This window comes from Papio anubis, chromosome 9 (genome assembly GCF_008728515.1).
Source record: "Papio anubis isolate 15944 chromosome 9, Panubis1.0, whole genome shotgun sequence".
Classification (NCBI taxonomy): Eukaryota; Metazoa; Chordata; class Mammalia; order Primates; family Cercopithecidae; genus Papio; species Papio anubis.
This window is the reverse complement of record NC_044984.1, coordinates 90,468,275-90,482,482: the sequence shown is the minus strand read 5'-3', so window position 1 is coordinate 90,482,482 and position 14,208 is coordinate 90,468,275. Positions and strand designations below refer to the sequence as shown.

The 14,208-nt window shown below is 43.3% G+C and overlaps 1 pseudogene; it reads left to right on the top strand.

The window, feature by feature from the left end:
- The first annotated feature begins 3,646 nt into the window (after positions 1–3,646).
- LOC116268919 lies at positions 3,647–4,028 on the top strand (annotated as a pseudogene).
- Positions 4,029–14,208: the final 10,180 nt, after the last annotated feature.

The window sequence follows — 14,208 nt, the reverse complement described above, 5'->3', positions numbered from 1 at the left end:
GGATTAAGAAAATGTGGCACATATACACCATGGAATACTATGCAGCCATAAAAAAGGATGAGTTCATGTCCTTTGTAGGGACATGGATGCAGCTGGAAATCATCATTCTCAGCAAACTATCGCAAGAACAGAAAACCACACACCGCATGTTCTCACTCATAGGTGGGAATTGAACAACGGGATCACTTGGACACAGGAAGGGGAACATCACACACCGAGGCCTATTGTGGGGAGGGGCGGGGGGATGGATAGCATTAGGAGATATACCTAATGTAAGTTACTGGGTGCAGCACACCAACATGGCACATGTATACATATGTAACAAACCTGCACGTTGTGCACATGTACCCTAGCACTTAAAGTATAATAAATAAATACATAAAAAATAAAGACAAAACAAAACAAACAAACAAACAAAAAGAATAGGGTGAACCATCTGGCACCCACAAAGGGCCTGGCTGACCAAAAGTACAGGATGAATGTGTGGTGCAATGAATTCAATCATCTGTCTACGGACACAGAGCAGGTTCAGCCTGAAGAGGAGAGTAAGGAAAGAGAGAGAAGGCTGAAGAAAGAGAATGATGGGGAGGAGGACAGGACAACAACAGAGGAAAACGAAGGGGCCAGCACCTTTGTGTGAGTAAGAAAAAGACTCCCCTTCCTCAAGACATGTTGCTGCCATCAGCCTCAACATTGTCACAATACATATGCAAACCTGTGCTGACTATGGTATGAATGGTGCCCCCTAGAGTTGTTCAGTTTACAATAAATACCACTAGCCCTAGAAAAGCCATATAAAGATTGAGGGATGGTGGATGGGAGCCGGGGGAGGAGCGGGAATAATAGAGAGTAAGAATGAAAAACCACATTGGTAGGAAATGTGAGAATCAGGAATTAAAAAATGAAAGGTGTGTGTTATAAACTGAAGGGTGTCCCTCCCCGATTCACACAATGAAACTCTAACCCCTGGTTTGACTGTATTTGGAGACAGGATCTTTAGGGAGGTAATTAAGATTAAATGAGGTAACTTGGGTGGGGCCTAATCCCACAGGACTGGTGTCCTTATAAGAAGACGCTCCAGATCTCCCTCTCTCTCTCCCTCCCTAAAAACCCCATCTGCAGGCCGGTGCAGTGGCTCACACCTGCAATTCCAGCACTTTGGGAGGCCAAGGCGGGCAGATCACAAGGTCAGGAGTTTGAGACCAGCCTGACCAACATGGTGAAATACTGTCTCTACTAAAATACAAAATAATTTACTGGGTGTGGTGGCGGGTGCCTGTAATCTCAGCTACTTGGGAGGCTGAGGCAGGAGAACGGCATGAACCCGGGAGGCAGAAGTTGCAGTCAGCTGAGATCAGGCCACTGCATTCCAGCCTGGGCAACAGAGCAAGACTCTGTCTCAAAAAAACAAAACAAAAAACAAACAAAAAAAAACCCCCATCTGCAAATACAGTCAAACTGGCAGTTAGGGCTTCATTGTGTGAATCTGGTATCTCTCCCTCTCCTACTCCTTTTCCTTCCTCTCTGTGTGGCACAGAGAAGAGGCCCTGTGACAATAACAGCGGGAAGGTGGACATCTACAAGCCAGGAAGAGAAGCCTCACCAGAAACCAGCCCTTTGATCACGGCACTTTGATCATGGACTTCCAACCTCCAGAACTGTGATGCGTTAAATATCTGTTGTTTAAACTACCGAGTCTGTGGTATTTTGTTGTGGCAGCCCAAACTGACTAATATGTATTAAGTGGGAAAGAAAGAAATGATTCAGGGAGTGAGCAGAGATGGGAGAGACAGGAAGGGCAAGAGAGAAGAGGAACTTCACTTCAAGGCCTAAATGAGGTTCAGTGCTTTTTATTTTATTTTATTTTATTTGGCAATGTGTATCTGGACTTCAGGAGGGAGTTCTTATGAATCTGGTGTTTGGGTTCTGCCTTTATAAGTGAGGCTCTTCTGCCACCTGGTGGCAACATGCTTAACCCAGTCATTCATTCATTCATTCCTTCATTCAAGAGACAGATGTTGCGTGTCTGCCCTGTACAAGGTATTGTGCTAAGCAAAGGAAATAATAGTGGTGAACATGCTTAACACCTACTCTGTGCTGAGCTCTGTCTTATGTGTGTTTTGTTTTGTTTTGTTTTGAGACAGAGTTTCACTCTTGTTGTCCAGGCTTGAGTGCAATGGTTCAATCTCGGCTCACTGCAACCTCCGCCTGCCGGGTTCAAGCGATTCTCCTGCCTCAGCCTCCCAAGTAGCTGGGATTACAGGCATGTGCCACCATGCACCGCTTATTTTTATATTTTTAGTTGAGATGGGGTTTCTCCGTGTTGCCCAGGCCAGTCTTGAACTCCTGACCTCAGGTGATCCGCCCGCCTAGTCCTCCCAAAGTGCTGGGATTATAGGCATGAGCCACCTTGCCCGGCCTGTCCTATGTGTTTTACATGGAGAAATGATTCACACTTCGCCACAACCCTCTGGGCTAAATACTATCATCTCTGTTTTACAGAGGAGGAAATTGAGACACTAAGAAAGTAAAAAACCTGCCCAAGAGCCTACAGACAGTGAGAGAGTGAGATCAGGAAGCAAGGAGCCCAGCTCTAGAAGGCTTTACAGACATACTCCCTGCCCTGGAGGACCTTACAGTTTCCTTTTAAAAAGAGGTAAACAACCAGCTTAAAGGATTTGTATTTTAAAAAAGGAATAACATGAAACGGCAGTGTATCATTTTATTCTGTAATGACAAGGACAGGATGCAGAAAAATTCTGGGCAGAAGAGGGTGGGTCCCCAGCGAGGGTCCCACCCTCAAGGTGAAAAACCTAATACCGCGGCCCACAGTGAAAACTTACATCCCTGTTTGCCTGCTGGAATGTTGCGTTTTCCAAAACCACCCACAGCCTGCCCTGCCCCGCATCCTGTGTCTATAATAACACCAAAACTCAGCCAGCAGAGAGGAGAAGCAGCTTGACTTAAAAGTGTGCAGCACCTCCACCTTAGCTCTCTCTTGCTCGGCCTCCCAAAGTGCTGGGATTATAGGCGTGAGCCACTGCGCCCAGCAAGGCTGTCTTCTTATAAGGACACTGGACAGCTTGACGTTGTAGCTTTGGAGAGGAGTCTAGCAGGGACGGCTGCTGGGGAAGATTACCTTCCTGCTCCGTCCCTTTTTCAGCTCCCCTTTCTGCTGAGAGCCGCTTTCACTGGCAATAAAATCCCCCACATATAGCATCTCCAATTTGTTGTGTGACCTCATTCCTCCTGGATAGTGAATGAGAACTTGGGTGCGAGTGCAAAAGGCTGTCACACTGACTTTCCACTGAGTTGTTAACACTTAAGCTATCCACAGATGGCAATGCTAAAAGAGCACTGTAACACTCTTTCTGGGGCTTCATGGGTCATGGGCACCCCCCTAGACCGTGCTGCAGGGCTGCATGGAGTTTTGTTCCTGCCAGTGCCCCAAAGCACTCGCCCCAGCTCCTGCACCCACTCACCTGCACTCCCCTGCCTGTGAGGGGCCAGGGAAAATTTCCTGCTTCAGTATGAATTCTGGTTTTGATTAACTGTCAAGAATCCTGGGGCCTTCATCCCACCTGAGGAGATCTGGCAGCCATGGATCTCATCGCCACTCAGAGATTTTAGAACTTCAGCTATAAAAATGGGCAGAATTTTCCTTGATCATATCGGTGGTACCCGTCTGTGTTCTTGTGCAAACTGACAGGATCCTGACCAACTGCTCAGAACTCATCTCCGCTCAGTTCACAGGTGCCCCTGGCCTTTTAACAAGGTAGTTAATCTGCTGTGCAGTGAACTTTAAGATCTGGTCATGCTCACTGGTGGCCACAGGGTTCAGATATGAGCTGCAAAAATTGCAATAGCAAACCGGGATGGATTTATGCATTTGTCACTGGAGATAGCCGTGTTGTACGGAAGGCTGTGTGATCCCGCAGAGTGCTCTAGTTCAAGAGAGTGGGGGCTCTGAGGAGCATGTACCATCTGATAATTCTTGAAGAAAAAGAGATAAATTCGTCTTTCCCAGGTCCTCCTTACTGAAAACAAACATCAGGTGACAATCACTGTCACCTTAGCATCAGAGTCAGATGCATGACCTGCAGGTTGCGAGAATCTGAGATGGAACCTTTAAAATTTTTTTTTGTATTTTCCATCCAACAGCAGTGTATAGAGAGAATATTAGACAAATGCCATTAATTTTTCCCCTATGTTTACATCTTGAGGTAGGAGAGTCTGTCCGCAGCTGCATGGTGGGTTATGTAAGAAGAAATATCTGGGCTATTGGCACGAAAAGTGTGTTTCATGTGAATTTTGAAAGGAAAATATGACAAGAGTATGGTTTTAAACTTACTTGGGCTTCATTTTAAACTTAAAAAAAAATTCCAGTTATTTCACTTGATTTGCTAACTTCAGAGAATAGATCTGAATCTGTGCTTGGCGCTGAAGGCCCAGTGTTAGCATGGCTGTGCTGGCTGGTGTGCCGTATTCTTGTTGGAAATGTACTGCAGCACAAGAGTCCATTCTTCCTTGTTGGTCTTGACCCAAAGCTGTCACCATTCCTAGTTATTTGTCGCCACATAATTGGTGTTGATTGGAAACTTTTTCTGAAATGGGCAAAACCGCTTAGTTGTCTTTTTTCATGTAACTTAAGCCTAGTAATATAAATAAAGTAATAATTGGAGAAAAAAAAAAAAGAATCTTTCCCTTTGACTAAAAGAGGCCACATTCAACTGGCATCCATTAGGTTAGGGCACTGGCCCCGACTGGGAGGATTTTTAAAACATAGGAAGTTGGCCAGCACAGTGGTTTACACCTGTAATCCCAGTACTTTGGGAGGCTGAAGTGGGAGGGTCACTTGAACCCAGGGGTTTGAGACCAACCTGGGCAACAAAGGGAGACCCTAGGAGTTCAAGACCAAAACAGAGCAAGACCCTCATCTCTGCAAAACACTAAAGAATTACCCGAGTGCAGTGGCTTGCACTTCTAGTCCCAGCTACTCTGGAGGTGGAGATGGGAGGATTGCTTGAGCCCAGGAGTTCAAGGCTGCAGAGAGCTATGATCAAGCCACTGCACTCCAGCTTGGGTAACAGAGTGAGACCCCCATCTCAAAAAAAAAGAAAAAGAAAAAGAAAACAAAATAGAAAGCCGGCTGAGCACGGTGGCTCACATCTGTAATCCTAGCACTTTAAGGGGCCGAGACGGGTGGATCACGTGAGGTCAGGAGTTCAAGACCAGCCTGGCCAACATGGTGAGATCCCATCTCTACTAAAAACATAAAAATTAGCTGGGCATGGTGGCAGGCACCTGTAATCCCAGCTACTTGAGAGCCTGAGACAGGAGAATCTCTTGAACCCAGGAGACGGAGGTTGCAGTGAGCCGAGATCGTGCCACTGCATTCCAGCCTGAGCGACAAGAGCGAGAGTCCATCTCAAAAAAAAAAAAAAAAAAAAAGCCATATTCCATAAGAGCATTTCTGCAAGAGGGATGGTAAATACATAGAAGGCAGAAGAGGAGAGGGAAGAGAGAGAGAAAGAAACCACTGAGCTACACTATCCAACATGGTAGCAACTGTTTAAGTTAATTTTTTTTTGACAAAGTCAGAGAGCAGAAGTGCAACAATCCCAGAGCAAAGCAAATGGTCCCTCTTCTTATGACCTGTCTCAGGGATAAGCTGAGAGTGGCGATGTTGAGCTTAATTAGGACTTAGCTACTTTTCTATGTGAGGTGACAGGATTTTAAGAGTGACCTTATGCCTCCCTTCCACTGGGTCCTGCAGCTGGTTGTTGGGTGCTGCTACTCACACGTTCCAAGTGTCCTCTTGGCTGGTGGTTAGAGAAAGGAAGTACAACTTCATCTTCCAGTCTCCATTTCAACTGGGACCGTTGCAGGTAGTTCATGCTCCATTAAGTTGCCCAGGAAGCAGCCTTTACTGCAAACTGAGTTATGTGGGTCTCTGAACTTCCACCCCTATTCTTATGAAGACCTGAAGGTATTGTTTAATAAAAGCTCTTTCTTGTAATAATCATGCTTTTTTGCTCATATGTGAGTCTCTGATTCTCTATCATTAATTTTTTCACTTGTGATAAACTAGCAGAGATGGACGATTTAGACAGGCAATAATCAGCCAGTACAATACAATTTTAATTTAGGCTGGCTGCTAAAGTGACACCAAAAGACACAAATATGCAGAACAGGGTAGCACTCAGGCTTTAATCTAACTATTGTTCCACCCCACTCTGTATCACTGCCTTGTTAAATCTTTCTTTGGTATTTGTCCCTTCTGTTTCAATCCTACTCTTCAACTTGGTTGAGTCCCTTGATCACATCTTGCAAAGTCCGTTAGCCTCCCTAAAATGTCCCTCCTCTAGGGTCAGTCTCCTTGAAAACACCCTTCAGCTGAAATCATTTGACAAATATTGAGCATCTACTGCCCTCAAAGAATTATGGTTAGTAGGGAGACACCTTGGTAAAATGGAATACATATAGCTATATAGACATAGATATACAGCGAAATGTATGTATTGGTTAATGTTCCTTTGGTTGCAAATGACAGATAACTCAAGCAGGCTTAAGCTCAAAAAGGGAATTTGTTAATGCACAAAATCCAATATATCTTGAATTTAAGTAAGGCATGATTCAGAGGATCAAATAATGTCACCAGCAGACTCTTTCCCACTCCCTGTCATTCCTTTCACTCTCTTTATTTTTGCTTCATGCTCAGGCAGTATGTGAAGTCCACTGGCGGCTCCAGGCTTACAATAAAAACTTGTGTGTTTCTTCCCAGCTGCTCATGTTCAGTCCCAGGATTCACTCTAGTTAGATGGACCCGGGTCACATGATCACCTCTGAACTGTAGCTCCTTAGTGCTCTGATTGGCTAGACTTAAATCACATGGGCTACAACCAAAGTAGGGGGTGGGGGTGGGATGGGTTACTGAACTGTTGTCAGAGAAGGCAGAATGGAAGCTAGTGTTAAAAGAAACACTTTAGACAAATTAAATTTAACAGAGTTTATTTGGGCAAAGAATGATTCATGAATCAGGCAGCACTCAGAACCAGAAGAGGTTCAGAAAACTCCACTTGGCAGTGTGAGCAGTGAGCTTTTTTAGGCTGAACACAAAAGCAATGTAGAGAAACCACTTGATTGGCTACAGCTAGGCATCTGCCTTATTGGGCACGGCCTCATCAATTGGGTGCTTATCATTGGCTGAAGCTCCTCTGTGATTGGCTGAAACCAGGCTATATGTTACAAAAACATACTCCTAAATTAGGTTTCAGTTTGTTTACATGCTATTAGGTTGCTGTATGTTCCACAGAAACTCAAAAAATGGAGAGAGCTTCTGGCCAATGGCCTCATGCTTATTTAATTTTACACTAGGCAGATAAAAAACAACAAATATTTCTATAGTATGGGTAAGACACATTGAGAACACAATAAACAGGTGCCTAAATCTGTGTGTGAGTCACAGAAGACATCACAGCAGAGGGTAAATCCGAGTTGACACTTGAAAAAGGAGCAGGAGTTTGCTGACAGGCAGGGAAAGCCATGAGGATTGGGAGGGAAGAGGTCCCAGTGGCAAGAATGGCCTATGCAGAGTCACAAAAGAAAATAAACTATGTGTCCATCGGACACGGTTTGGTTGTGTGTCCCCATCAACTCCATGTGGAATTGTAGTCCCCAGCGTTGGAGGTGGGGCCTGTGTGGGAGGTGACTGGATCACGGGGCGGATTTCCCATGAATGGGTTAGCATCATACCATCGGTGCTGTTCCCATGATAGTGAGTGAGTGCTTGTGAGATTGGGTTTTAAAAAAATGTACATCACCTCCTCTCTAGGTCTCTCTTGCTCTTGCTCCCACTATGTGAGACACCTCACACCCCCTTCGCCTTTCGCCATGATTAGAAGCCTGTGAAGCCTGCAGAACCATGAGCCAATTAAACCTCCTTTCTTTATAAATTACCCACTCTCAGGTATTTCTTTTTTTTTTTTTTTTTTTTTTTGAGATGGAGTCTTGCTCTGTCACCCAGACTGGAGTACGGTGGTGCAATCTTGGCTCACTGTAACCTCTGCCTCCTGGGTTCGAGTGATTCTTCTGCCTCAGCCTCCCAAGTAGCTGGGATTACAGGCACCTGCCACCACTCTCGGCTAATTTTTGTATTTTTAGTAGAGATGGGGTTTCACCATGTTGGCCAGGCTGGTCTTGAACTCCTGACCTCGTGATCCGCCCACCTTGGCCTCCCAAAGTGCTAGGATTATAGGTGTGAGTCACCGTGCCCAGCCTCTTTTTTTTTTTTAGACGGAGTCTCCCTCTGTCGCCAGGCCGGAGTGCAGTGGCACGATCTCGGCTCACTGCAACCTCTGCCTCCCAGGTTCAAGCAATTTTCTGCCTCAGCCTCCTGAGTAGCTGGGATTGCAGATGCCCACCACTACACCTGGCTAAATTTTGTATTTTTAGTAGAGACAGGTTTCACCATCTTGGCCAGGCTGGCCTTGAATTCCTGACCTCGTGATCCACCCGTCTAGGCCTCCCAAAGCACTGGGATTACAGGTGTGAGTCATCACGCCCAGCAGGTATTTCTTTATAGCAGTGTGAGAATGGACTAACTCACCATCTTTTTGTACAAGGCAGAGAGCTAGATTAAAAAGGTAGGTTGTGGAGCCAGAATGCCTGGTTTGAATCCCAGTTGAATCTTGGTTGGTTACTTCATTGCACCAAGCTTCAGTTTCCCCATTTGTAAAATGGGAACAGTAATAGTACCTACTTCTCAGGCTGTTTGCAAGGATTAATTGAAATGTGTTAATACATTTAAAGTGCTTAGAAGGGGGCCTGGGATATAGGAAGTGCTAAAAACAATTGCTAAATAAATCCAATGAAGTAAAATAAAATTGGTGTGATTATTAATTCATGCTGTGCTATAAACTACTTTAAAATAATGGCCTACAATTATTTGGTTCAATGCACTATACATTTGGTTTAAAAGATCACAACAAAAGGACAACGCGACTTTCTCTTTCTCACGATCATTTACATAGGTAACATGCAATCCAGTTCCTTCTCAAATATAAATTTCCCCCTTTGTAGTCATAGTGTTGTCACACTGTTATCCCACAGTTCCACATTTTATAGGAAATGTAGTTTCTCTTTCCGGCTTTTGTTGCCTAAGGTCTAATCTTGCAGACTTATTATAGCAAAATGTTGCTCAATGTAGCCCACCCAGTCTCATGAGACAACAGACTGACCCAAACACCCCCAAAGGAGAGAAACTGAACAGAACACCCACGCAACCCACACTGCCTTGTGTTCATTTTGTAACATCAAGCTCTGAAATTGGGTCAATGGTCTTGTCACCCCTTGTCTGTGCGTTACATTTTCTGAATTGTGTATGTGTTAGGAACTTTGGTTAGATATTCTCTGTATATTTTATTCTTTGGAAATCCTCCAACCTCCACCTTTAAGTAACAATGACTTTTGAAATGGTCTAAGCAAAAGGAAAAATCTCATTTGCAATGTTTTGTGCGGTGAGGGGAAGAGAGGAAGTAAGAAAGAAAGGCATGTGGTGAAGCCAGGGTATAAGGCAGTGCTCTAAAAGGATGTGTTCTGGGGTCTCATTGTCTGGGTTTGAACCCCAGACCTGCCTATTCCAAGTTGAGTGACTTGAGCAATTATTTATCAGAGCTTGTTTCTCCTCTGTAAAACAGAGATAATGATAATGCCTGCTTGACAGAAGCAGCCAGTTTCCAAGGAGTCTCCCAATGATCACCCCTCCTGGTACTCATGGTTTTGTGGAGTGCCCTCCTATTGTATTGGGGTTGCTCTGTGTGACCAGTGGAACATGACAAAAATAGTTGTATATTATTTTCAAGGTTCAATTGTGTTAGCAAAAGGCAACTTCCCCATGGCTGCCATTTCCTCCACTTTTAGAGAACGGGAAACTTCAATGACTCCCTGCCCTGATCACCAGGCCAGGGTAGACTAGACGGCCCCAGTGCACACAGACATCTTGTGTAAAATATGAGGCATTCATTCTTCGGAAAACACCTGGGGGTTCAAGAAGTGTGTCCTAGTCCATTCAGGCTGCTATAACAAAATACCATAGACTGGGTAGCTTATGCATAACAGAAATTTATTTCTCATAATTTTGGGGGCTGAGAAGACCACAATAAAGATGCCAGCAGATGCGATGTCTGGTGAGGGCCTATTTTCTGGTTCATAGATGGTGCCTTCTTCCTGTGTCTTCACACGGTGGAAGGGCAAACAAGCTCTCTGGGGTCCCTTTTGTAAGAGCACTAATTCCATTCACCAAAGGCCCTGTCTACCAATACCATCACCTTGGGGGTTAGGATTTCAACATATAAATTTAGGGGGTGACACAAACATTTAGCCCGTAACAAAAGATGAGATTTTTTCTGAATTTGCTTTTTGTTCCTAACTTTGCTTATAACTGTCAACCTCATAAGAAGTATTTTCTCTCTCAAATACCCATCCAAACTTGACACATTCATTCATTAGAGGTTTCCAAAGTAGTGTAGACATAGGCACACAGCAATTATTTGGATGCAGGTGGAAACTACTAAATCTTTAAGATTATTTATGTACTTGGCTTCACAAGCATAATTTGTAAGATAGAATTATAAACAACTATATTTTATTCTTCTACTGTCCCTTTAATTTTTCTCAGTGAACTGATATTTCCTCTGCCCCTGGATAAACCTTGTGTAGTCTCATGATTTTTCTGGATCCTCAGATAATTACAAGTTCTATGATCATGTTTCATACATTGCAGCCTTAATTTAGAAGTTAGAATGTAAGCATAAGTGAGTGCCTGAGTCAGCTAAGGCTGCCAAAACAAAATATTATAGACTGGGTGGCTTAAACAACAGATAGTCGTTTCTCACAGTTCTGGAGACTGACAAGTTCAAGTTCAGACTGTGAGAAGATACAGCGTTTGACGTGGCCCCTTTTCCTGGCTTGCAGATGGCCACCTTCTTACTGTATCTTCACATGGCAGAGAGATGAAGTCTCTCTTCTAGTCTCTCTTCTTCTTATAAGGGCACTGAATCCATCCCAAGGGATCTACCCTCATGACCTCATCCAAACCTAATTACCTCTCAGACCTCACTTCCTAATACCCTCACATTTGGGGTTAGAGTTTCAATACATGAATTTGGGGGAGACTTAAACATTTAGTTCATAATATTCTGCTCTTTGTCCCTCTCAAAATTCACATCCCCCTTGCATTTAAAATACATTCACTCCATCTTAACAGTCTCAAAAGTCAACTCATTCCAGCATCAACTTCAAAGTTTAAAGTCTCATCTAAATATCATCTAAATCCAACATGAATGAGACTCAAAATTCACCCTAAAGCAAAATTCCTTTCCAACCGTGAATCTGTGAAACCAGACAAGTTATGTGCTTCCAAAATACAATGATGGAACAGACTCAGGATAGATATTCTTATTCCAAAAGGGAGAAATTGAAAGGTAGAAAGGGTTGACAAGCACCAAGGAAATCCAAAATCTAGAAGGCAAACTTCATTGGGCCTTAAAACTGAAATACAATCCTCTTTGGCTCAAAGAATGCTCTGGGTGTAGGCCAACTGAGGTGGTGGTCCTCCCTTCCAGAACCACTGGAGGTATTACCCCCATCTTTCAGTGGGGTGTCCCTGCTTCTTCAGCTCAGTGTAGCACTACCCCCATGGCTCTCTGTGAGTGCCACACCCACATGACTGCTGAGTAGCAGTCCCACTCTTTGAAACCAAGACGGAGGCAGCCTTGTTCCCAGGGGCCTGTGCACTCTGGGCCTGTGGTGGCAGTAGCAGCCCTGATGATGTCTGAATTGCCTTTGGGATCCTTCCTCTCTTTTCCTGAAGGATATTGCATATTCACAGCCTTACTTCATTCCATCTTGTTTTCTCTTTTCCTTTTAGTCCCAACTGCGGGGACTAAAGCATTATTTCTCCTGGAATAATCCCAACTCTATTTCTGGCTTCTGTTGAGATGGTTGATTAGGTCCATGGTTCATACTCACACTACTCTCCTTATCAGGTGGGTGACCAGCCACACTCTTAATAATATCTTCTTTTCTTTTCTTCTTTTATTTTTTAAAATAGAGATGGGGTCTCACCATGTTGCCCAGGCTGGTCATGAACTCCTGAGTTCAAGTGATCTGCCTGCCTTGACATCCCAAAGTGCTGGGATTATAGGCATGAGCCACCATGCCTGGCCTAACTCTTCTGAACATGGTTTCTCATTTTTTTTGGAATAAGGACAGGCTAAGAATTTTCCAAATCTTTAAGTGCCAGTTCTTTTTTGATTAACAATTTCTTCTTCAATTCATTTCTCTCTTCTTAATTTTTACTATCAGTAGCCAAGAGGAACCAAGCTGCTCTTTCAACACTCTGCTTAGAAATGGCCTCAGCCAACTATCCAATTTCATTGCTTGAAAGTTCTTCTGTCCACAAAACACTAGAACATGCAATTCAGTAAGTTCTTTGCCACTTTATAAAAAGGATTTTCTCCATTGTCCAATAACATGTTCCTCATTTCCATCTGAGGCCTCACAGAATAGCCTTTGCCACCTATATTTCTGCTAGTATTCTGTTCATGATTATTTATGCATCCTCAAAGAAAGAAGATGGAAGTTCTTTTTGAGTCCTCACCAGAATCATCTTTAGCAATTTTTTCACAGCAACCTTGGCTTTTTCTAGCATGTATCTCAAAACTCTTTTAGCCTTCACCCATCACCCTGCATCATCACTGCTTCCACATTTTTAGAATTTATTTTAATTAAAAAAGTATATAATGTAATTCAGAAGATCCAAAGATATCCCTTATGCACCATATGGATGTCAATTTCACCATGCAAATTTCACCATGCAAATTCTTCCTCCCTCTGAAATACTTTGACCTTTATTATTATTATTATTTTAATTTGAGATTCAGGAGGTACATGTACAGATTTGTTACATGACTATATTGCATAATGCTGAGGTTTGGGCTTCTGCTGAACTGTCACCCAAATGGTGAACATGAACATAGTACCCAATAGGTAGTTTTTCAGCTCTTTTTCCTCCCTCCTTCCCTTTCCCCTTTTGGAGTCCCCAGTGTCTATTGTTTCTATCTTTATGCCCGTGTGTACCCCATGTTTATCTCCCTCCCACTTATAAGTGAAAACATGCAGTGTTTAATTTTGTTTCTGTGTTAATTCACTTAAGATAATGGCCTCCAGCTGCATCCATGTTGCTGCAAAGGACAGATTTTTTATGACCGTGTAGTATTCCATTGTGTATATGTACCACATTTTCTTTTCCAATCCATTATTGATAGGCACCTAGGTTGATTTCATGTCTTTGCTATTTTTATACATTGGTTATAGCAGCACCCATCCTGGTACCAATTTCTGTCTTAGCTTGAGCTGCCATAGCAAAATAACAGTGAGCAACAAGAAAGATCAGCAGACCTAAGAATTCTCCTACTCCAAGATAAGATGAGTGCATTAAAAAAACAAAACAAAATAATGATGACAAATCAGATCTGACAAAAGGTGCTCCCCATGCAAATCATAATTATAAGATGCTTATTTAAAGTAAGGATTTACATTGACCATTGTTAAGAGTAAACCTTGCCCTCAATGTATTTTGCATCTTGAGATATGATTAATTAGCACATGTAAAGAATTTGCAAACATTTGTTGAGGGTGTGCCCACCTTTTTTGCTGATATTGGTGAACAATAACAAAAATTAGAACCCCCTGTTTTTTATTTCCATGCAAGCCTCACTGCTTCCAGGAAGATGCCCACTGATGTCTCCATTGAGCTCCTGCAGCGTTTGTGACTGGTCCACCTGGATTCCCTTTAATTATTCAGTCTCCCACACTGATCTTTCGTGGTTTCATTTTATCGTCCCCATTTTCCCAGTACGTTTGCAAACTTCCCAGGGACAAGTGCGCGTCCCTGCTGTTTACTACCCACAAAAGGTGTCTGATAATTCACCATAAGTGTGTTTATGCCTGCCATGAGCGCCTACTTCCTTTTGGCCTAGAGTTTGGGAGTTCTAGAATTGTTCCTCTCCAAGTGAAGACCAAGGAGTAGAGGATGAGGAGAGGGAGAAGAAAAGGTTGAAAAAAAAATCAAAGAACCTAGAAGGTTTGTTCTGTTAGACTTTGCAAAGAGCAGCAGAAAAAGTCAAATCTATCACAAAATATAAC